The 23,608-nt window shown below is 37.5% G+C and overlaps 1 protein-coding gene across 4 annotated transcripts in view; it reads right to left on the reverse strand.

Moving 5' to 3' along the window:
- The window catches only part of SERTAD2 (SERTA domain containing 2), a 145,451-nt gene that overhangs the window by 33,158 nt on the left and 88,685 nt on the right, over nt 1-23,608 (reverse strand). Inside the window, exon 1 of one of the 4 annotated variants that reach the window (XM_020985438.2) lies at nt 3,176-3,536. The exons of the other annotated variants lie outside the window; for them this stretch is intronic. The gene's annotated coding sequence lies outside the window, so the exon portion shown is untranslated. Of the gene's footprint in view, nt 1-3,175; nt 3,537-23,608 lie in introns of those variants that run through there. 4 annotated transcript variants of the gene reach the window in all.

The following is a 23,608-nucleotide window of genomic DNA, read 5'->3' on the forward strand; positions in this document are numbered from 1 at the left end:
AGAGTGAAATCCTTTCAGAAGTCAATTTCATTTATCAGCAGTAGTAGTTATGATTTCAGAGAGACCCAATTATTTTAAAGGGAATAACTGGGGATAGAGCACATGTGACTGGTATATATGTCACTGCCTTACTGACTTATTTTAAATGTTCAGCTTCTACTTCCTATGGTTAGTGTTAATTAGTAGGAGGACCTGCTATGCTGGATTCTGCCCCTACTGCTATGCTGTCTCCATTTAAACTGGACCTTGCCCTCTTTTGCTTTCAGTATACTTCATGATCTTTGGACTCAGTAATCAGACACTGCTTTTATTTTTTTTGCCAAGAAACTATTGCAATTGGAGCTGTCTCCTTCTGTACCATGGCCACAAGCATGAATCCCCGTATGTAAAATTTCTTCAGCAAAAGGACTTTAAATAAATTCTAAAAGTGAATTAAAAGGTAATGTATACTACCAAGTAGATGCACATATTTTTATGAGCATAATGTATTTTAAATGACCTTGACATTTTTTGTGCAAATGAAAGTGAAGACAGTTTTGATATTTTTAGAAGTGTTTCTGGAAAATCACAGCAAACTACAAAAAAGAAACAAAAGTTATTAAAGTCTGTTGAGCTGACACCATACTTAATAAAACATAAAGCATTTAGATGAATGGTAAATCTGAACTGGTTTGAAATTTTTAATTTTATTCTAATTTATATGGACATTTATTGTTAAAAATATTTTAGACATTAACTGAATGTTTCAGTGCTCTGAATTTTTAGTTGTCCAATCTCCCTAATCACTTTTTTCTTATCCCTAAATTCATTTTCCTGTTCTTAAAGCAATAATTACTGTTAAAAGAGCAGGTGCATAAATTACCATTCTTTCTTTCCCTTGCCCCTAAATTCTAGGATATCAAAATATAGTCTCACTAGTTTCTGATTCAACACAAGATTACTGAATAACATGTTTTGTCTTTCAAGTTAAATAAACGTTAATGAGCAAAATTAGTCAATGAAAGTCAAAAGGTTCATTAAATCTAAAGAACGATATTTCTCTTAATTCTTTAAAGGAAGTCATCCAAAGCAGCTTTTACCAAGAGTATAAGGTAAGTATAAATTGTTCCCTAGGATACCTACTGTATACCTGGCTGTCACAGAAACTGCTAATCCCCTTACCCATGCTAATAAACTAAGGGATAGAGTTGTTCTGTCTGTACCACCACAAAAACAAAAAACAAACCCAAGCTATCTTCAAATGGTTTAAATATAATAGAAAAGAAAATTTAAAAGCTTATAATACAATGCAGCATGTATATTTCTGTTAAGGAGAGGGGTTTAAAAAGAGGGTAAAAATTAGTTTCAACAGTTTGCAATGATGAGCAACACGAATTTAAGCACAAGAAACCCCAAACAGTAAAGTGGAAGATAAATCTTACTAAATTTGTTGTTAGCTTTCTGTGTGAAGGAAGTGATAACACAGAAATCCAAAACCAAGTCTGTACATTTTTCTCATTTGAGCTAGGAGTTGAGGTCTTTCTTTTAAAGGTGTGCATTTTCACCTGCATAGCAGCAGCACTTACGTTTACACAGGCTAACTCTTGTATAATCAAAAGAACACAAACATTTGTAAACCAAGAAAAGAATGGTAGTAAAGGAATGGTAAAGAGAAATGTGGACTCCTGGCTAACAAGCAGCTGCCTTCTGGTCACTAATCTAAATTAAGTGTACCAAAAGTACATGGGCATGTATGGTGGGAGGTACTGTTGGTACTGTCAAGTGGATCTTGTCATTTTCTCAGACTGCAGAGACTCTCATGCTTACTTATATTAGTGACTACTCCCCAAATAGCTACTTTTATATACTTAATGGCTGCTTATTAAGCAAACCTCTGTATTAAAACTTCTCTAAGTTTTTAAAGTACTGCCTGAGCATTTCATAACATACTGCAATATTTAGAAAGAAAGAAAGAAAACCTTAAGAACACTATTTGAAAAAGCAAATAAGCATATTCCTCCAGACAAACAACTTTACTGAGAACTGGAAGAATCTCAGGATGTCTCAAGCTGCTGACTGCCCACTTCCCAACTCAATACAGGAACTCACTTTTACAGATCTTGTAACATCAGTTAGAACAGCTCCCCAAACCACCCTGAATCAAGAAAAAAAAATAACATAAAACCAAGCTTGCTATTTATGAAACTGCTTTTATTTAAAGTCATAAAACTGCTCATTTCTTAGTCTGTAGATACCTTTTTTAAGGGTATTATATCCAAGGTTAAAATGAAGAAAGAACAAACAAAAACTCATCAAGTATTTTTTTTCTGGATAAGTAATTGCTTCATGTAATGGCTCTCTAATTTTACCTTCCATCCTAACGATACAAAGATCAGTACCAGCAAATCTTTATTCCTATTTAGACATGGTAGTCAACATGGTGATGAAGTCTAGATTCCTAATATTCAACCACAGAGTGATGTTTAAAACAACAGGTGAACACATTTTTTGAAAAGACAAATTTAATTCACCTAACATTACATCACCAATATCCTTGGAACTTAGGGCTTGAGATATAAATATATATATAGTGACAAGAGAAAAGCAAAGAAAGGTTCAACTGCACCTCGCAGTCCAACAACACAGAACTTGTATGCAAACTAGACTATGGAAACTCGCAAATGTGCAGCCTCCCTGAAGCTGGGGAACAGTCCTCCAAAAAAAAGTACCACATATTCATAACACAACCCCCGCACATCTTCGCTTTGAAGGAGGTCAGTTCCACGCTCTTTGCCCCACAGCTCCGAGCTGGGGCTTCGACCCCCTTCCTGACCCCAGTCCAAGTCTGTCCGTCCATTACCCTCCCCGCCCCCCCCCAACCTCCCCGGCTCCTAGGTCCGTCCGCTGGCCCTCTGGGCGCCGAAGCCTAAGGCGACAGGGAGTGAAAAAGGCTAGGCGAGGTCTTCCTCCTACCTGCTCTGGACTCGGGCTTTTCTCGTACAAATAGCCCCCCCCTTCTCTTCTCTGGCCAGCGCCCCCACCCCTCCTCCTCCCTCCCCGCGCACACTCCGGCTCCTCGCTCCCTCCAGGTCCCAGTGCCTACAGCTTCCGTGGCTGGGTAGTCCGCACTGGATCGCTTGCTCCCTGCACCACACGCATTCACAGAGACACGGACCACAGGTCCAGCTGAACTTACCACATGCAGCCCCACCTGAGGACTACAGCATCAGGGCAAGGTGGGGGAGGACGCGGGGGTTCCGCCCACTCCTAAGGCTACACCACCTCCATACAGCGCCCCTCCGCTCCGGGGACCCAAGGGTGGCGTCAGGAAAGGAGGGGGGAGACGGAGAGCTAAGGCTCTGCGGTCCTCTGCCAGTGAGCCAGAAGCATTCTACAGTGGAGGTGGGGGGGGTGTGATGAAGCCGTGTCGGAGAAGGAAGGAGAGAAGGGCAGGGGCGGGGGTTGGGGGGGGGGAAGCCCGGACTGAAGCGCAGCCCGTGCTCCCACCACTTGCCATGCAAGAGTGACGTGAAGCCTCTCGCAAGCTCCTTGCCCTCTGGCTCACGTAAACGCTCCGCCCAGTTCTGCTCTCCGTTCCGCCCTCCTCCTCCTCCCTCTTTCCTCCTCCTCTTCTCTTCCTCCTCCTCCTCTTCCTCTTCCACTCACCCTAACCCCCCCCCCACCCCACCCCCCAAGCACCCAGCTCGACTCCTGCTGGAGGCTCCGCGCACAGGCCCCTCCGAGGCTGAGCCAATGAAGAGGAGGAGCCCTGCTCTGGGCTATCACTTACATTTGCCTTTGTCCCGGGAGATCAGATATGCTAATACCAAGCTAGGGCTGTAGCTGCCGCGGTAGGAGGAGGAGAAGGAGGAGAAGGAGGAGGAAGAGGAGGAAGTACAGGAGATGCTGTGTGGCAGCACTGAACAGCATCTCCCTCTCTGTCGCTACTTTTATTTCCTCTGGTAGTGGCAATCAAAGACGCAAAGAAAAAAGTTTCACAAGGAGATGGTAGCGCAGCCAAAGGAACTGTAACTCTCATTGATAATCTCCCTGCTTCCCCCCTCTTCTCCCCCTCCCACCCCCTCCGCAAAAAGCGGCGGGTGACAAAAGGCAGTTGCTAATGCACAGCGCAGAAAAGCCTGCTGAGTAGCGCAACCACAAATATGACAAGTATTCGAGCTATTCAACAACTTGAGACTGGTCAACAAGTCAGACTGGAGCACAGCAAGTCCTGCACAGGGCATTTACACTCCGCGAAAACCAACAACAGCTGGGGTTGGGGTTGGCAAAGTCAGGGTCAGTGGGATGGCTCTGGGGTGGCTGAAGACTAGCTGCTGAACCTTACCCTGAGCCTTTGGCTATTCGGCAATGGTGTCCCATTAATAAGAAGGAAGGTAGGGGTGGTGGTAAAGTGGGTGGGGAGACAGGGCAGACAGAAAATAAGAGTTCTGTCACTCAACTGTTTTACCCGGTTAATATGTCCAAACCATGAGAGCAATTGCAGTGGACAGATATCGTCCTTAATTCCCCGCGGTAAGTGAATAAATAAGTTACCCCGGGAACACAACACAATGGTAGAGTAGGACCTGTTAGGGAGGACTGCAAAAGCCCCATGTTCTTCTCTGTTAAATCACAGAGGATTCTGGCACTGGATCACTATGCAAGAAAGAATTCTTTTCCTGAACTGGAAAGGTTTCATTGTATACATAATGGGTTGTATGCGCCAGCAATAAGCAGCTAGGAAAGCCTGGGTCTAGAAGAAGGTAGTGTTCCAAAAGAGAAACTTCTGATATTTCTTGCTCCCCAAACCCTTAAGTTTCATATGCTTTGAATTTTTTAAACTTCAGGAAAATATTGGGTTCACTGAAAGGGTTTAAATCCTATAGCCATGAAAAGAGGGAATTGAAGAGGGGGTGAGACTGACAAAAGAAGATGTAGCTTTAAATCAAATTCTGTTGGGAATATAACATGACTATTCTTTAAAGTTAAAGGAATATTAAAATAGAATGCATTTTGTTGGTATCATAAAAGCAATTCAGGTACCCTAATTTTGGTTGACACACATCATCTTTCTATGTGACATCATTTTGTCTTTTTTAAATGATCTACTAAACTAGTTAGGAATATAAAACTTTTAGTACCTAACACAAAAGTTACTAGCAAGATAAGTATGCCTTATCTTATGCTTGAACTGTACTGTAATGATTTGGGATTAAATTGACATACCAACTGGGAGAAAACATAAGAGACAGCATAACCTATTAGATTTAAGAGTCAGAAAAACTAGACTTCAAATTCAACCTCTGGCACTAGCAGCATGATACCAGGTAGGGCATTTAACCTCTCTAGGCTTCAAGCAACTCTAAGACTACAGGTCTTAAGTTTTCACACACTTCAAATCACAGGCCCTAGATACACTGAGATTCAACTACAGGTTAGACCACAATATTAGAGGAGATTAGTAGTTTTTCCAACATATCTCTCTCTCTCTCTCTCTCTTCTCTCTCTCTCTCTTTCAAGAGGCTAGACCATGGTATAGAACCTTCTGTAAAGTTTTCTATTTTAATAATAACAATATCAAAGACAAAATGTGTACATATGACACATATGAACACTGATTTCATATTTTAAATAAAATGAGTTCTTTAAAATTTCAATACAGTGGTACTAAAATTCAAATTTGCTGTTACAGACATTATTGGCCTTTTCAGACTGTGCTCAATTCATGCCTTTGTAGTGGCCTGCTATATTTTAAAACTTCTACTCTGATACTATTTCTGTTTTCCTTTCTATCAGAATTGGACATTTTGAAAACTATAATATTAACAATCTCTCTTCCACACATTCAGATTTTCATTTTAGGGTGAAGCCATTAAAATGAATCCATAATCAAGACAGTCTCTTGTATTTTATATCAATGGACCAGTCATGAACTATATTGAATCTCAATAAGTGGCTCATGAATTCAGCTGAAGTTAGCAAAAAAAAGTCATATTTCTATCATTAACATTTTTTTTTAGCATATAATTTATCAAATGAGAGACCTTCCTATTGTATGAAAGACATCTTTGTTGTCGTTCAGTCATGTCTAACTCTCTGTGACTCCATTTGGGGTTCTCTTGGCAAAGATACTAGAGTGGTTTACTGTTTCCTTCTCCAACTCATTTTGCAGATGAGGAAACTGAGGCAAACAGGGTTAAGTGACTTGCCAGAGTCACACAGTAAGTATTTGAGGCCAAATTTGAACTCAGGTCTTCCTGATTCAGGACTGGCTCTCTATCTACTATGCCACCTCCAAAAGGCATTTAGAAATCTAAAATTATTTTTATTTTTTTCATGAACACATATACATAGTAAAGATTCTTAGTACTTCTAAGAATGCTTAGAAAAACATGCTGAGCTTTGGTTTTTAACTGTGAAATGCTTTTCACTTTTTTTCTTTCAATTTTTAAGGCTGAAGTATCTGGATAATTTCACAAGTACAGATATTAAGTACAATATTTTTTTCTCTTTTTAGGGGTTCTGGTATCTTTGTCCAAGTAGTCAAACCATGTGCCTAATGCCTCAGCAGCTGTTAATAACCCACCCTCCAACACCAGGTGGTTAAGGCCTTCCCTAGAGAAACTGACATCTACAGGACAATATAGCAACCCTGAGCTCTTCCTTTTGGAATCCAGATCCACAAGGACAGAAAGACTGATGTGCTGCTGATACCTGCTTCTATTACAATGCCTTCTGCATGGATTATCATTATTAATTGCTAGAGTGATTTTGGAATTTCTACAAAGTTTGGTTTTCATTTCCATTGGCTTTAAAAGAACAAAAGGTAAGCAAGAATGTAACTTTAGTAAAGTTATAATCTCATTCAGAATACAAGTCTTTCTTCATTTCAAAATTTAAAAAAAATTATTAGAAGTTGGCTGGAATAAGAAACTATAAAAATGAGCAGACATCCACACGTAACTTTATTTTAGTCAAAACGGCCTATTAAGGGTATCCCTTAAATTAGGCATTTGAGTCTCTTTGTGCCTGCCTGGATTGGATTCTTCTCACCTTGGTTTCGAATTCTTAGCTTCTTTCCTGGTGTGATTCAGGTGACACTTCCTACTCAAAACCTTTCCTTACTCCCCCTCCCCCTCAAGTTGTTAGTGTCTCTCCCTCCTCATATCATCTCATATTTACTCATCTATGTACATGCTCCCAGTAGAACGTTAAGCTCATTGAGGGCAGAGAGTTTCTTTTCTTTCTTTTTTTTTTTTTGTCTTTGTATTTGTGTTCCTAGCATCTGGCACAGGACACAAAGTAGATGCTTAATAAAAGTTTAAAAAGAAAGGAAAAAATAATGTAGTTATAATATATAAGGTGATCATTAGAAAGAATACTCAGTACTAGTATCGAATACAGAGAGATGTCTTGACTCTTCTTTTAAATGTGAACCCTTGCTAGGTAATCCTAGGTACCAGTTTACACTGAACTGTACTCCTTTTGAAAGTGCATCTTGAAAGCTGTTTGGTCCTTAATTTCCTTTCCCAAAAGAAAATAAATACAGTGTAATGAAATGAAATAGGGGACACAAGGAAAGGCAGTAACAGAGGTTATCACTGGAATGGATTTTGACTCTTTCTGCTATGTTTTGTCCCTCATGTTTTATGTACCATAGTAATATAAGCACAGCAGCTATGTATTTGTCTTGCACAGTCTTCTTCAAGAAAAATATGTACTACTGAGTGATGAGTATTTTAAATCAAGATTTAAAAATAAAATATATCAAAATGTATATACAGCATCTCATATAGCTCATAAAAGCATCTTCCTTACAACAAGCCTGTGGAATAAGTAATATAAGTATTGTCATCCATATTTTATAAACGAAGATTTAGCTTAAGTAATACCCACAGACACAAAATGAGTAAGGTTTTGAACGCAGGTCTTCCAACATCAAGGTCAGCTACTTTTTCAGCTAAATACCAGGCTCTTCTCTGGCTTCTTAACTATTTCAGTTATGCTGTAAGTTTATCACTTGAAATACTTGTGTCTACTGATGTAAACCTCGGCAGCAAGGACAGTCAGACTAATAACTGGGTAAGCCCTAAAGCATTCCATTAAGTGTACTACATATAAAGAAGTCTTCATCATTTAAAAAGCTAGAATAAAATTACAAGATTGGTGTACTGGTAGGCAACCATTTAAAAGATTATCAGGTGGAAATGATATAGGGCATAATGATTAGAAAACAAAATAAAAGCAACAAAGATGCTCAGAGAATGACTGAATGCTCAGACTTAGGAGACTCTGGGGGCCAGAGGCAATTTTTCTGTTTGAAATTTTCATTCCTTTTTTTTTGAGGTTCACATTAACTGCCCCACATTGCCAGCTCCTCCTTTGTTCTCCCTTTCTTTATTACTCCAAAATTCTTGCTTCCTCCTGTTAGATAATCTGTATGTGTGAATTGAATAGCATATGTAGTGATAGCTATCTCATATCTGTCTACACTCTTTGCTCCAAATGATGTAATTTCTCTTAGAATGCTTCATATTTTCTACTGTCCCACTTTGCACTGAGGCTATTCTCTCTGTTAAGTCACAGAGAAGCTTTTTTTCCCCCCTTTTTTCTTCTTATTTATTTTGGCTAGGCAATGGGGTTAAGTGACTTGCCCAAGGTCACACAGCTAGTTAAGTGTTATGTGTCTGAGGCTGGATCTGAACTCAGGTCCTCCTGACTCCAGGGCTGGTGCTCTATCCACTATGCTACCTAGCTGCCCCTATAGAGAAGCTTTTAACTCTTCTCAGGCATGCCTCTTCCTGAAATGGCAAAACCCTAAAAGTATAACAAGCCCTTTTTGAAAGGGCATCTATGTTTTCTTGTTTGTTTGTTTTTTTGGTGAGGCAGTTGGGGTCATGTGACTTGCACAGTGTCAAGTGTCTGAGGCCGCATTTGAACTCAGGTCCTCCTGACTCCAAGGCCGGAGCTTTATCTACTGTGCCATCTAGCTGCCCCCTTGTATCTATGTTTTAAATAAAATACTTTTACTCCATTTTCTTTTTCTAGTACTTTTGGTTATAATGTTCATTAATCCAAATCATCTCATGTATTTTTTAAATTTTTGAATTTTATTTTTTTCAATTACATGTAAAAACAATTTTTAACCTTTACTGTTCAACAATTCTGAGTTTCAAATTCTCTCCCACCCACCTCACTGAGAAGGCAAGCAATTTGATAATGTATTCTGTTTTAAGGATGAAGAAGATAAGTACAATCATTCTTAAATCAGTATATGAATCCATGTATTAAATTCAATCAAACATAAAAATAGCTTGTATTATTTATACCTTAGACATTTGTTTCTTTTTTGTTTCTACTGGGCACTTTCCCCCTTGAAAGACCCAAAGAAATTATATCAAATTGACATTATCAAACTGTGAAAAAAAAAGCCTGGATTTTCTTTAAATCATTTCTCACTTCTAGCATTATAATGATTTCCTTAAAACTTCCTTAAATTACCTTCCTGTTCCTCTTACTTTGACCAATTGAGACCAATATAATTTCTCCACTGTTTATACCTTTCCTTCTTTTCCAATTCCCTTCCTTCAAACTACTGAGAATGATGTACTGTTATATCACTTGTCAACAAAAAAGGATTTTGAGAAGTAGGGAGATTGATGTAATAACCCAAATAACATAATTACAGTTAGAAAAAATTTCCAGCTGTAAAAATCCATACTTTTGGGTATTAAAACAACAATGACAATAACAAAAACTTACCAGTATTTAGGAGGACACCAGTGTGTAAGTGGCCAGGAAATATCATGAGGAATCATTAGAAAATAAAAATGAATTTTGGAGAGAAGATTCAGTTTGGGTCTTACACTATTCGTTACTCTTTGAACTTTCATTGGTTTGTTATACACATATAGATATAAATGTGATCTTGTTTTATTGTTTTGTTTTGGACTTGTGACTTTATTGCTATAGAGAATGCTGGGTAAGATATCTCCTGTCATTAAAGATCAGTAAGTCTTTTGCAACTTGTAGTCTTAGGAGGTACTTAAGTTGTACCACTTAGGTTAAATACTATTGGATTACTTCAATTTCCTTTCTTTGTCACAGATACAGAAATGCCTTTTTAAAAAGTTTTGGTGCCCTAACAATAACATCATTCTGTTAAAACTGACCAACTACTAAACACCTTAATTTAATAATTTTTTTCAGTACACATCAGTGGATGTGTTATATCAACCAGGTATAAGACCTCCAGTGGTATAAACCATACACGACTTTTCATCCTATACTATTGTTGTCCACGTTCTCCCATAATTTCTCCACACAGTATCTACTCAAAGGGCTGAAGAACTTCTACATTTCTTAACATAGGGTTGGGGGAGAAGGAATTTACAATGCAACACTTAGGCTGTCTGTTATTCCAGGCTTGTGCTATATGCCTGCCCCATGTCTGTTTCAAATCATATATATTTGGCACAATAACTTTTGTGACAGTTCTTGTGAACAAAGCACTACTGCTGATGTGTTATAACCTACTTGTACTCATCATGGTTCTCCTCATTGTTCCACAGGTCACCTGCAATACTGATCTTTTGGCCACTTGCTGCGAATGAGTCACAGTTTTTCAGAAACAATAGAAAAATGCTGATTTTAAAACTTAATTCTTGTTTTAGGGAATTGCTTGAAGTCATTGACAGTGCTGAATAATTTTCCAAATTCAATCCAAACTTTCACCTAATAGGACTAGTGTTATATGCAGTGCCTGTTCAAGGCATATGTTTTGATGGACCATTTCAATAAGTGGCCAATCAAGTTACACAGTATAATGTGGACAAAATACATTCTTTATTTAGTTTGTCCTTGTGGAAAATGGCTGATATTTTTTGAGTGATCATGGTTCTCATTAAAGAGGCTCTGTAGTATTGTGGAGCTTGATAAATCACCATCACCACATTTCAGAATTAGAAGAGACCTCAGTAGGCATTTAGGACAACCCATATCTAAAAAAGAATTCTTATTATAACATATCCAACAAGCAGTCATTCAGATTTTTCTTGAAGCCTATCAGTGAGGGAGAACTTCCTGTTTTCTAAGGTAGTTCATTCCACTTTTGTAGAGCTGTAATTATTAGGAATTTTTTCTTAACATCAAACCTAAATTTTCTTCTTTTCAACTTCTACCCATTGCTTCTGGCCCTGTCCTTGGCAGAAACTGAGTCTTTTCTCTCTTCCAGATGAGAACTTTACTTGAAGATAGATGTCATATCTTCATTATCTTTTTCACTCCATGCTAAACATCCCTAATTTCTTCAAATGAACCATTACATACCAACTCAAAGCCAATTTGATGATTGGTGAGTCCTTGCTTGGAACCTTCATATCATCAGAAGTCCCAGTTGTACTGCTTACTTTTTTCCTAGCTCACTCTGTGGCCTTTTCCACCTCCATACCCCCATAAGAATGACTACACCCAGAGTCTTGGTTTGGGAGTGCTTGGGGGAACTGCTATTATCATCAGAAGTCCTAGCCATGTTGCTCATTTCCTTTCTGGCTCACCTGAAGATGATACCTAAGTTGCAAGCCTGGGTAACTAGAAGGGTGGTAGGCCACTGGACAGTAATTACTACAGGGAAGCTAAAGAGAAGGAAAGGTTTTGGGGGAAAGATGATGAGTTCAGTTTTGAACATATTAAAATTAAGTTGTCAATGGGGCATACAGTATGAAATGTCCAATAATCAGTTGGAAATTAGAGACTGGAGGTCATGAGAAAGGTTAGGGCTGGATAAACAGATCTCAGAATCATCTTTATAGAGATGATTATTGATTCCATGGGAGCCAATGAGATCAAGTGAAATAGTATAAAGGAAGAAGAGAAGGATGAGAACAGAGCCTTGGGCAACACCCATGATTAGTGGTCACAACCTAGATAAGCATCCAGCCAAGGAGACTGAGAAGGAGTAGTCAGACAGGAAGGAAGAGAAAGCACTGTTGCAATAACCTTGAGAGAAGAATGTATCAAGGAATAGGGAGTGGTTGACAGTGTCAATGGCTGCAGAGAGGTCAAGCAATATGAGAATTGAGAAAAGGCTATTAGATATGGGGATTAAGAGATCATTGGTAACTTTGGAGAGAGGTTTCAGCTGAATGCTGTGATCTGAAGCCAGACTTGGAGAGAATCAGGAAGACAGTGAGAGGAGAGGAAGAGGAGGCACTGATTCTCGATGGCCTCTTCAAGAATTTTATCCATGAAAAGTAGGAGAGGTATAGAAGGTCAGTTAGTAGGAATGGCTAATCATGTTGGGGTTGGGTTTTTTTTTTCAGATGAGGAGACATGGGCATGTTTTTAGGCAGCAGGAAAGTAATTAGTAGACAGGAAAGTGTGAAGATAAGTGACAGAATAGGAATTATAGAAGGGGCAAGCTGCTGAAGAAGACAGAATAGAATGGGATCACCTGTGCAAATAGAGAGAGGTTTACTTTAAGGTTTGGCCCTAGCTGGACCACCTCTTCATGTAAGATAGAGGTGAAGTAAGACATAGTAAGTGAGGGTATCTGAGTGATGTGGGAAAAGGGGAGAAGAGGAAGTTCTTTATGAATGGCCTCAGGGTTTTTTTTGGTGAAATAGGAGGCAAGGTTCTTAGCAGAGAGAGTGAGTGGTGGGTGAGCCATGAGAGGTTTGAGGATGGATGAAAGGGTTAAGAAAAGCTATTATTGTGAGTTGGAGAGTGAACTGATTAGGGAGGTGTAAAAGAATTGCCTTGGCACAATGATTGCCCAGTTGAGATTATATAATATAAAATTTCAGTGGACTCAGTCTACACAGTTTCATGACTTTCTCCAGCTTTGTTCAACAGAGAGTGAATAGAAGCAAAGGCAGCAGACATTGGGAGTAATCCAAGGTAGTGGGGCAAGATTGGTGATAGCATGAAGGGGCAAGGGACTATTGAGAAGCAGATAGCGTAGAGTTGTACCAGTCCAGCAAAAGGTCAAGATGAGGAAGGGAAGAAAGGAAGGTATAGTCAGTGCAGGAGTGATAGCCAAGGAAAGATATGAGGAGTGAAGCAACTGGAGGTCTCAGTAAGAACAAAGAACAGGTTTAGGAGTTTTAAGATGAAAGAAAAGATGGAATAATAAAATATTATGATCAGATAAAGCAATTTCTGAAGTCATCAACATGGAAGTATAATATTTGTAGTTGACGGTAAAATCAAGGATTTGACATAAATAAATATGATCTGTGTGTGCATAGTTGAGGTGGGAAGGAAGAGCCAGTCATGAGAAATGAATAAGTTAAGAAACTTGGAAGTCAGGGTGTTTGAGGGAGGATCAGTATGCTCTGTGAAGTCTCTGTCCCTCTATCTATTATATGGACTTGAGCCCCTTCATTATTCCAGTTTTCTACTCTGGACATTTTCCTATTGACCAATGTTGGCCCTAAATTTTGATGCCTAGCATTGGACACAATACTCCAGATATGGTCTGATCAGGTATCATATTTGTATTCCTGGAATCTAGATTCTTTTCTTACTGCAACCCAAGACTGTATTTTTATACTGATGAAATATTTTTTTTTGAGTACAACTGTAAGATTTTACAGTTTATACTTGTTAAATTTCATCTCATTAGATTTGAACCAATATGCTATCTGGTCAATATGTTTTTGGATCCTGAATCTATCATCCAATATTCTTCCCAGCTTTGTGCTATCTGTAAATTTGATATGCATGCCATCTCTGCCTATATTCAAGTCATTGATAGAAATGTTAAGCAGCATAAGAGCAAATACAAATCACTGAAGCATTCCACTGAATACCTACCAAACTGACAGGAAACTACTAATAACTACCTTTTGAGTCCAGATTAATCATTTCCTAATTCACCTAACCATATCATTATTTAGTCCATATATGTATCTTTTCAGAAATATAGCATGAAATTCTTTGTCAAACACTTGCTAAAATCTAGGCAAACTATATCTATAGTATTTCCTTGCTCTAATAGTTTAGTGACACTGATTTAAAAAAAAAGCTTAATCTGGAATGAACTGCTCTTGATGAAGCCATTATGGCTTTTTGTAATCAACATTTCCCTTTTTAGATGTTTACTCAACATCTTTTTTAAAAAATGTTTTAGAATTTTTCTAGGAGTCAAAATCAAATTTATTGATTTATATTTGTAGATACTATAATTTTAACTTAAAAGAACATTTGACTTTTTCCAATCTTGTAATACTTTTTTCTGTTTTACACAATCTTTCAAATATTACTGACAGTGGCTCAGCAATAACACCTGCTACTTCTTTCAAAACACAAGGATGAACTTTATCTTGTCTGGGTGACTTGACTTCATGAAGGGTAGCTAGGTACTCTCTTATTAGGTCCTCTCTTATCTTGGGTATCAACTCCCTATTAGTCCTTTTTGTTCTCTCCTTTCCAGTCCAAAGGTCATTCTCTTTAGCACAGAAAACAAAAAAATAAGAATTAAGCAATTTTCCCTTCTCTCTGCAGTCTGTATCACAATCCCATCTACCTAGAGTGGTGATCCTATCCCTTCTTTGATCTTACTCTTTCTCCCAATATAGCTCAAACCCCTCCCCCACCCCATCTCCACAACCTTCTTTTTGTAGTCTGCTTTCCTCACCAGCCTCAGCTTATTCAAAGCTTTACTATTCCTGACACAATTTTCTTATAGTACTATGCCAAGTTTTTTGTATTCATTCTCTCACCTGAGGACCTTTCCTCATACTTTACAAGGAAAATAGGGATTATTTGCAGTAAGCTTTCTCTTCTCCCTTTTTCTATCTCATATCCCCATTCACATCATTCTCCCCCCATTCTTTCTTCCTTTAATTTATTCTCTGATAATGAAGTGAACTTTTTTCTCACTAAAACCAGCCATTCTATTTGTGCTCTTGATCTCTAATTCCCTTTTCTCAACCAGACTGCTCTCAAAATTATCTCTCTATCCCAGTCTCCAATCTCTCCCTATCTATTGGTTTCTACTCTCTTGCATATATACATATGCACAAATTTCTCCTATCCTTAAAAAATATTCACTAGCCTTATCATTCCCTTAAGCTACCCTTCCACATCTTTCTTCCCATTATCAGAAAAAAATCTGTTAAAAGTTATCTACACATGAATTGGAGCCAAGATGGCTGAGTAAAGCAGCAACTCACCTGAGCCCTCCAAAATTTCCCTCCAAATAACCTTGCAATAATGCTTCAGGATCAATTTTGGAGCTATGAAGCAATTTTTTAGCCCAGGACAGCTTGGAGGGTCAGCAAGAAAAGTCCATCTCAATAAGGTCAGAGGGGAACATAGTTGGGGCAAGGCAGTGGCAGGCCATGACCCAAGGGGTTAGCAGTGAAACTCTAAGCCCTGGGGCAAACTCCTAGCAAGGCTCCTTCCTCAGTGTAAACCAGCAACCAGACCCTGAGCCCTGAGGCAAGCCAGCAGCCCCAGTTAGCCCTCAGTGAGGCCTTGCCCCTGGAAAGGCCAGTAGTGAGGCCTTACCCCTAGGGCAGGCCAACAGCTAGACTTCATCCCTGGAACAGGCCAGCAATGAGGCCCTGACCCTAATACAAGACAGCAGCAATGCTCTCCCTCCAGTGCAAGACTGTAGCAAGGCCCTGAGCCCCAGCACAAGAAGCTTGGGACACTGCCCTTTTCACTTCAGGAGTAGAACCTAATTTTTACATAAAGTAAAAAGTCACAAAATAGGCAGAAGAATGAGCAAAAACACAATAAAAAAAGAACCTGATCACAGAAAGTTACTGTGGTGACAGGCAAGATCAAGGAACAAACTTAGAAGAGAACAACAATGTCAAAATGGCTATGTGCAAAGTCTCAAAAACAATGTGAATTAGTTTCAGACCCACAAAGAACTCTTGAAAGAGTTCAAAAAGGATTTAAAAAATCAAATAAGAGAGGCAGAAGGAAAATTGGGAAAAGAAATGAGAGTAATGCAAGAGAATTATGAAAAACAAGTCAGCAGTTTGGTAAAGGAAGTACAAAAAAAAGGAAAAAGATGTACAAAAATTCATTATAGAAAACAAATCCTTAGCCAAATGGAAAAGGAGGTACAAAAATTCACTGAAGAAAAATCTCCTTAAAAAGTAGAACTGGACCAAAAAATTATTTTATAGAGCTAGAAAATAATAAAAAGATTCATTTGGAATAACAAAAGGTCCAGAATATCAAGGGAACTAATGAAAAGAAATGCAGGAGAAGGTGGCCTAGATCCAGATCTTAAATTGCATTATAAAGCAGTAATATCAAAACTACTTGGTACTGGCTAAGAAATAGAGTGGTAGATCAGTGGAATAGGTTAGGTATGCAAGACACAGTAGTCAATGACTATATATGACTATATACTACTACAATTTGGTAAACCCAAAGACCCCAGCTTCAAGGATAAGAACTCACTATTTGACAAAAACTGCTGGGAAAACCGGAAAAGAGTATGGCAGAAACTAGGCATAGACCAAAATCTCACACCATATGCCAAAATAAAGTCAAAATGGGTTCATGATTTAGATATAAAAATAGAACTGGTCAAATGAAAAAGGAAGTACAAAAGTTCACTGAAGAAAAGAATTCCTTAAAAATTAGAATTGGGCAAGTGGAAGGTAATGATTCCATGAGACATCAAGAAAAAATAAAATGAAGGAATAAAAAAATAGAAGAAAATGTGAAATTTCTCATTGGAAAAACAAATGACCTGGAAAATAGATTGAAGAGAGATAATTTAAGAATTATTGGACTACCTGAAAGCCATGATCAAAAAAATGAATCTGGACATCATATTTCAAGAAATTATCAAGGAAAACTGCCCTGACATCCTAGAAGCACAGAATAAAATAGAAATTGAAAGAATTCACTGATCACCCTCTGCAAGAAATCCCAAAATGAAAACTCCCAGGAATATTATAGCCAAATTTTATTTAAATAAAATAGTAGCAAGGAGATTATAACAATATATCACAAAGATCATACACTATGACTAGGTGAGTTATACTAGGAATGTAGAATTGGTTCAATAATAGGAAAACTATCTGCATAATTGACCATATCAATAAAAAACCCAACAGAAATCATATGATTATCTCAATAGATGCAGAAAAAGCCTTTGACTTTAATAGGAATAGATTAGGTACACAATACATTGTAGTAAGTGACCATAGCAATTTAGTGTTTGATAAACTTAAAGATCTAAGCTTTTGGGACAAAAACTCACTATTTGATAAAACTGCCAGAAAAACGGGAAAACAGTGTGGCAGAAACTAGGTACAGACTAACATCTCATACTGCATACCAAGATAAGGTCAAAAGGGTACATGATTTAGACATAAAAGGTGATACTATAAGGAATTTAGAAGAGCATGGCATAGTTTACCTGCCAGCTCTATGGATAAGGGAAGAATTTAGGACCAAACAAGAGACAGAGAACATTATGAAATATAAAATGGATGATTTTTATTATATTAAATTTAAAAGGTTTTACACAAACAAAACCAATGCAACCAAAATTAGAAGGAAAGTAGAAAACTTGGGAAAGTTTTTTTGAGCAGGTATCTCTAATAAAGGTCTCATTTCTTAAATATATAAAGAACTGAATCAAATTTATAAGAATACGAGTCATTCCTCAACTGGTAAAAGGTCAAAGGATATGAACAGGCAGTTTTCAGACAAATAAATCAAGCTATCCATAATCATAAGAAAAAATACTCTGGGGTGGGAAAACTGGAACATTAATGCATTGTTGAGGGAATTGTGGACTTATCCAACCATTCTGGAAAGTAATGTGGAACTATGTTCAAAGGGTTATAAAACTGTGCATACCCTTTGATCTAGCAATACCACTACTAGGTCTGTATCCCAAAGAGATTTTAAAAGGGGGGGGAGGGAGGAAGACATATTTGTACAAAAATATTTACAGCAGCTTTTTTTGTGGTGGCTAAAAATTATAAATTGAGGGTATGCTCACCAGTTGGAGAATGGTGGAATGAATTGTGGTATATGATTGTAATGAAACATTATTGTGCTATAAAAATGATGAGCAGGATGATCTCAGATAAACAGGGAAAGACTTACATGAACTGATGCAGAGTGAAGTGAGCAGAACCAGAACACTGTACACAGTAACAGCAATATTATATGATGAACAACTGCGAGAGACTTAGCAATTCTCAGCAATACAATGATCTAAGACAATTCCAAAGGGCTCATGATGGAAAATGCTATCTGCCTCTAGAGAAAGAACTGATGGCATCTAAATACAGACTGAAGCATGCCATTTCTCTCTCTCTCTCTCTCTCTCTCTCTCTCTCTCTCTCTCTCTCTCTCTCTCTCTCTCTCTCTCTCTCCCCTCCTGCCCCCCTCGGTTCAAGTTGTCTTCCACAAAATGACTAATATGTTTTGTGTGATTGCACATGTATAAGTTATCTCCTATTACATACTATCTCAGGGAGGGGTCAGGAAAGGACGGATAGAGTCTAGAACTCAAAACTTAAAAAAAACCATGAATTTAAAAAATTGTTTTTCCATATAATTGGGGAAAATATTTTTTAAAAGAAAAAATACTGAATTTGGCATCAGAAGAATTCTAGGTCTGCTTATTCCTTGTGGGATCTTAGAAGAGTTATTTAAACTCCCTGATCTCAATTTTCTCATCTATAAAAATGAGGGTTATGCCAACTCAGCAGTTCTCAAACTTCTCACTCTGTAGACCCCTTTTTACTCTTAAAAATTACTGAGGATACCAAAGGGCTTTTGTCTATGTGGGTTATATCTATCAATATTTACCATATTAGAGATAAAAATGGATATAGTTTTAAAATGTGTATTAATTCATTTGTAAATAGCAATAAACCCATGACATGTTAACATAAAATATTTTTTATGAAAAAAAGAGCTATCTATATTTGTTACTTCCACTTCATCACCCCTCACTTTTCAAATCTTTGCAATCTGACTTCCATTCTGATCACTCAACTGGAACCACTCTCTCCAAAGTTACTAATTGCCTCTTGTCAACATGTGTGGCCTTCTTTCAGTTCTCATCCTTAATGACCTATTCAGCATTTGACTCTTGACCACCTTCTTCTCCTGTAGTATATATATTCTCTCCTATCTGGGATTTTGCAGCATTTATCTTTTGGTTCCCCTCCTACCTATCTGACCACTCTCTCTCAGTATCCTTTGGTGCAAGGGTGGAGAACCTGTGGCCTCAAGGCCACATGTGTTCTGTGAAGTTTGGATTCAGTCAAAGGGCTGTAGCTGAAGACATACACAGCCACATGTGGCCTCCCCTCCTTAACCTAGCCTTCCCAGTTTTGCTCCTTTCAACTAACTATGGTCCAGTCAAACTGGCCCTTGTATTGTCCCCCATTCACAGCACTACATTTCCTGTGCTCATTACTTTGAACTGGCTGTCTTGTATTGCTAGAATGTACTCCTTCCTCACCTCCAAATCCCTAGTAGCTTTACAAGACTCAGCTCAAGACTTACTTACACGAAGCTTTGCTTGAGTTCCTTCAATGCTGGTGCCTTCCTTACCAAAAATCACTGTGTATTTTTTTTGCATAAACCTGTGTGTCTATGTGTTCTCACCCCAATAGAACATAAAATCCTTGAGGACAGAAACTGCTTCACTTCTATCTTTGTATCTCTAGTGCCTTGCACAGTTCTTGGCACATAGTAGACACAATACTCTTTTTGATTGACTGGTCCTCTGTCATTTAAGATCTAATGTGGATGATAAATTCCCTATGTATCCACCTTGCTCCCTTCAGACAAGTCCAGTTTCCCCTTCTCATATGAACAATTTCTATTTGTGATACAATCAGCACAATTTCACCCACAATCAGGAACACTTGGAGAAACTTACCATCTGTAGGGAATCTCCCTTCCATTTGTACTCTGTGTAGGACATGCATCATGACAGTGGTGAACACTTTGGCAATGTTTTATTCCTCATTTGATCTTGATACTCAAAGATCACTAAATAAAATTATCTCTATGTTTTCAAATATCAAGTAATACTGTTTGAGCTTAACATATGCAGAGTGGCTATTTTGTGGGAAGAAAAGCTTTGAGGTTGTTTTGCAGTCTATCAATTTAAATGGTTTTTATAATCAATGAATAATGGCATTTTGTATTATCTATGCCTTTCAGTCAATTAATGACATGGCTCTGAAGATATTGTTATTCCACAGGAAACTGCAACAATAACTCATGTTGGGTAAATCCCTGGGAAGGATTTATGAGAGCACACGGACAAGAGCATTCCAGGATGAGATGGCATGGATAGGCTGTGATCTGAATGACTGGTAGAAGTATCCACATCAATAAGATCATAGATTTATGAAAGTGTTGATATATTTCCAGTTTGCAAAGCTCTCTCCACAACCATATGAAGGAGGAAGTATAAGTACTATCATCCCATGAAGAAACTGAGACTCTGAGCAGTATCTAAGTGCACCTCTAACTGTATGCAATGGGATCTGTAACCAAGTCTCCTGGCTAAGTCTTCTCTTTTTGTAGTGCCAGGCTGATTCTTACAAAACTGTTTCTGAAAGCCTGCTTCTTTCCTTCTTCCATTTTTATCTAGGATAAGTTCAGGGGGAGACATGACCTTTACTGCAGGAGAGACATTTAGGAGGGTTTTTGCACTACTGAATCAAATGGTTTTAATTTTTAATTTTTTTGGTCCAAACCTGTGATTTCACTGGTGGAGGAATCTCCCAATGAGGAAAATTCCTCCCACCAATGCAGATCAACTGAGGCTTACTCTTTATCTACTATGGAATGGTACCTTTCTCAAATGCTTTTTAAAAACTGACAAACAATAAGCACAGTGGGATCTTATATTCCTTACATCTTCCAGTCAATTATGTGTATGGTAAAGACTTGGTTTACAGTGGAATACTGCTTACAAAAGCCAGCTTGTTCCTTTGTAATTAACCTCATCAAGGATGCTCTTGATGCATATATAGACTGCTCTCATAAAAATTTTATGTACAAGGGAAAGTAGGCCTATGGATCAATAGTTATTGATGTTCTCCTGGTCACCTTTTTTTTTTGGTAGTGATAAAATCTGAAATTTTCTCCACACTTTTGGTATCTTCTCTCAGTATATGTGTACATCATTCTCATAAGGATTTTCTAGCACTCACAAAATAGGCATATGGGCTGGTAGCTATTGCTGTCCTCTAGGTCACTTTAAAAAAAAACCAACACTACTGTCTGTGATTTTTTTCCAATTGTTCAATATTCTACTCTCTTGAGTATCTTGAAAATTGATCCCTAAATGCTTTTTTAAAAATTGTTGCCTTCAGCATGGATTTCTTTCTATGTACTTGATCAGGTCCAGATGCTTTTCCCAACTTCATCTTCTTTAGTGTCATTTTCACTTCCTCTGTAATGTTTTGCAAATGAGTTTTGTTGCGATAGACTGCCATGTTTTTCCATTTTGCAAGGAAAGATCAAAGGTTTGTTGGCTAAGGTGGCTCCTGACCTCTTTTGTGTCCTTATTAAAGTGATTGCATTACATTGGTTAAACTTTTCTAGAGAAGGGGAGGAAGGGAATGAGCTTTTATGTAGCGCCTACTACGTGCCTGGCATTGTGCTAAGCACATTATCTTATTTGATCCTCACAACAACCCTGTGAGGTAAGTGCTATTATTATCCTCATTTTACAGTTGAGGAAAAAGAGTGATAGTTTACATTAGTATCTTTCCATTTAGCCATTTCCTATTTTTCAGTATTAATAGGATGATTAAATAAATCAGGTTGGAGCTATCTTAATTACATTTAGTGTTATTTTTTCATCTCTCCCCCCTCCTCCCTAATTTAACATTGATTTTGATACTACCAGTGGATGTTCTGACTCTCATATCTGCAATCAGCCATTTCCTGTTATGATATAGCTAATTTAATTGTCATTATGTCGTTAGGTATTTGCTATGTCCAAGAACTTTATTTTTGAAATTATTCATGTGATATTTAGTTGTGAGAATTGTGTGAAGAGTCTACCAGCCTATTTCTATTTTTTTTCTTATCCAGAACCATATTTTCCAGCACACTTGTCTTCCCCTATGCCTACCTTTTCACTGAAATAAATATCAATAAGCATGGATGACTTGTTTTAAAAGTTTATGGTAGAATTTGTCTAGCTCATCATCCATTGAAAGAAAAGGTGGTACATAAAACTATAACTCTTCCCAGTGATCTTTTTTCTTTAGCTTATGCTCATAAGCACTAGTGCACAATCAAACCAACTCTACTTTTATTTAACTCTTCAAGAAAAGCTTATGAACTATATTTCCATTTAGCTACAACTGGTAACAGAACTGCTATATGTTTTCTGGGTTAATTGATAACAAAAAAGTTAATATTTATTTGGTTCAGTTGTAGTACCAACAGTTATTAAACTAATGCTTGCAGACTATCTAAATACTGTATGATCCTCAACATTCTCTCTCTCCTTTTCCACTACTCTGCCACTATCATTGCACAGGAGGGCAGAGCTATTTTGAATTTTTGCTTTTGTTTCACAGGTTGACATGAATTTATCACTTAGTGGACAATCTACTTTGCAACAAGCATACTCATCCTTAGGTAACCGTAGAAGGACTAGACCAGGGTGGGGAACCTGCAGCGTCCAGCCCACAGGTGGCTCTGGTTTTCAAGTTCAGCCCTTTGATTGAATCTAAATTTCACAGAACAAATCCCCTTAATAAAAGGATTTGTTCTGTAAAGCTTGGACTCAGTTAGAAGGCCTGGACTAGACATATCAACTGATCTAAAATTTCTATTGTAATTTTATTTGAAATAAAAATTTCATTCTCTTTGCCTTATGGATAAAAAATAGCAATGCATTAATTAACACAATTTTGGTCCTTTGAGGTATTCTTAAAATCCAGCTCTAATGGTAAGCTGGTGTTCAAACCCACTATCAGTATCACCTTCACTGCATTTACATGCAAAACAATTTTTAAAATACATACTTAGTGAGGCCAAGAAGAATGGAATGAGAGCTAACATCTAGGGTAAAATTATCTACAGCACATTAGGTTTCTATAAAGTGTTTTTTAAGACATAATCTGGATATGGAATTTAATCTTCTTAACTTAAAATTAATACTTCTAGTTTTAAAAAGATTAATTTTTAAAAAGTTTTAATAATGCTTATTTTGGTTAACAAAGTAATTTCAATTTACTCTTTCCAGATTGAACTCCAGATTTGCGATAAAAAAAAGAAAAAATATCTGATACATTGACTTCATTTGAACATATATACAATATTCTGTTCTAAAAATGTCCTACTTATCTCCCATGATGGGGAAGGTATATTTCATTATCAGTTCTCTGGAATCTTGATTTTTTTTCAATCACTCAAATTCTGATTTTTTTTATTGATCTTTTCATTTGCATTGTTGAGGTCATTCTATTATTCTCTGGGTTCTCATTTTGCTCTGTATAAAAATATTCTCATGTTTCTCCCAATTCTTAAAACTCCTAATTTCTTACTATACAATAATATTCCATTACATTTACATACCATAGTTTTTTCTATAGTCATTCCCCAATTGATAGACCAATTTTGTTTGTAGTTCTTTGCTCCTTCA

Source organism: Phascolarctos cinereus, unplaced genomic scaffold, assembly GCF_003287225.1.
Source record: "Phascolarctos cinereus isolate Bilbo 61053 unplaced genomic scaffold, phaCin_HiC Scaffold_2;HRSCAF=192, whole genome shotgun sequence".
Taxonomy (NCBI): domain Eukaryota; kingdom Metazoa; phylum Chordata; class Mammalia; order Diprotodontia; family Phascolarctidae; genus Phascolarctos; species Phascolarctos cinereus.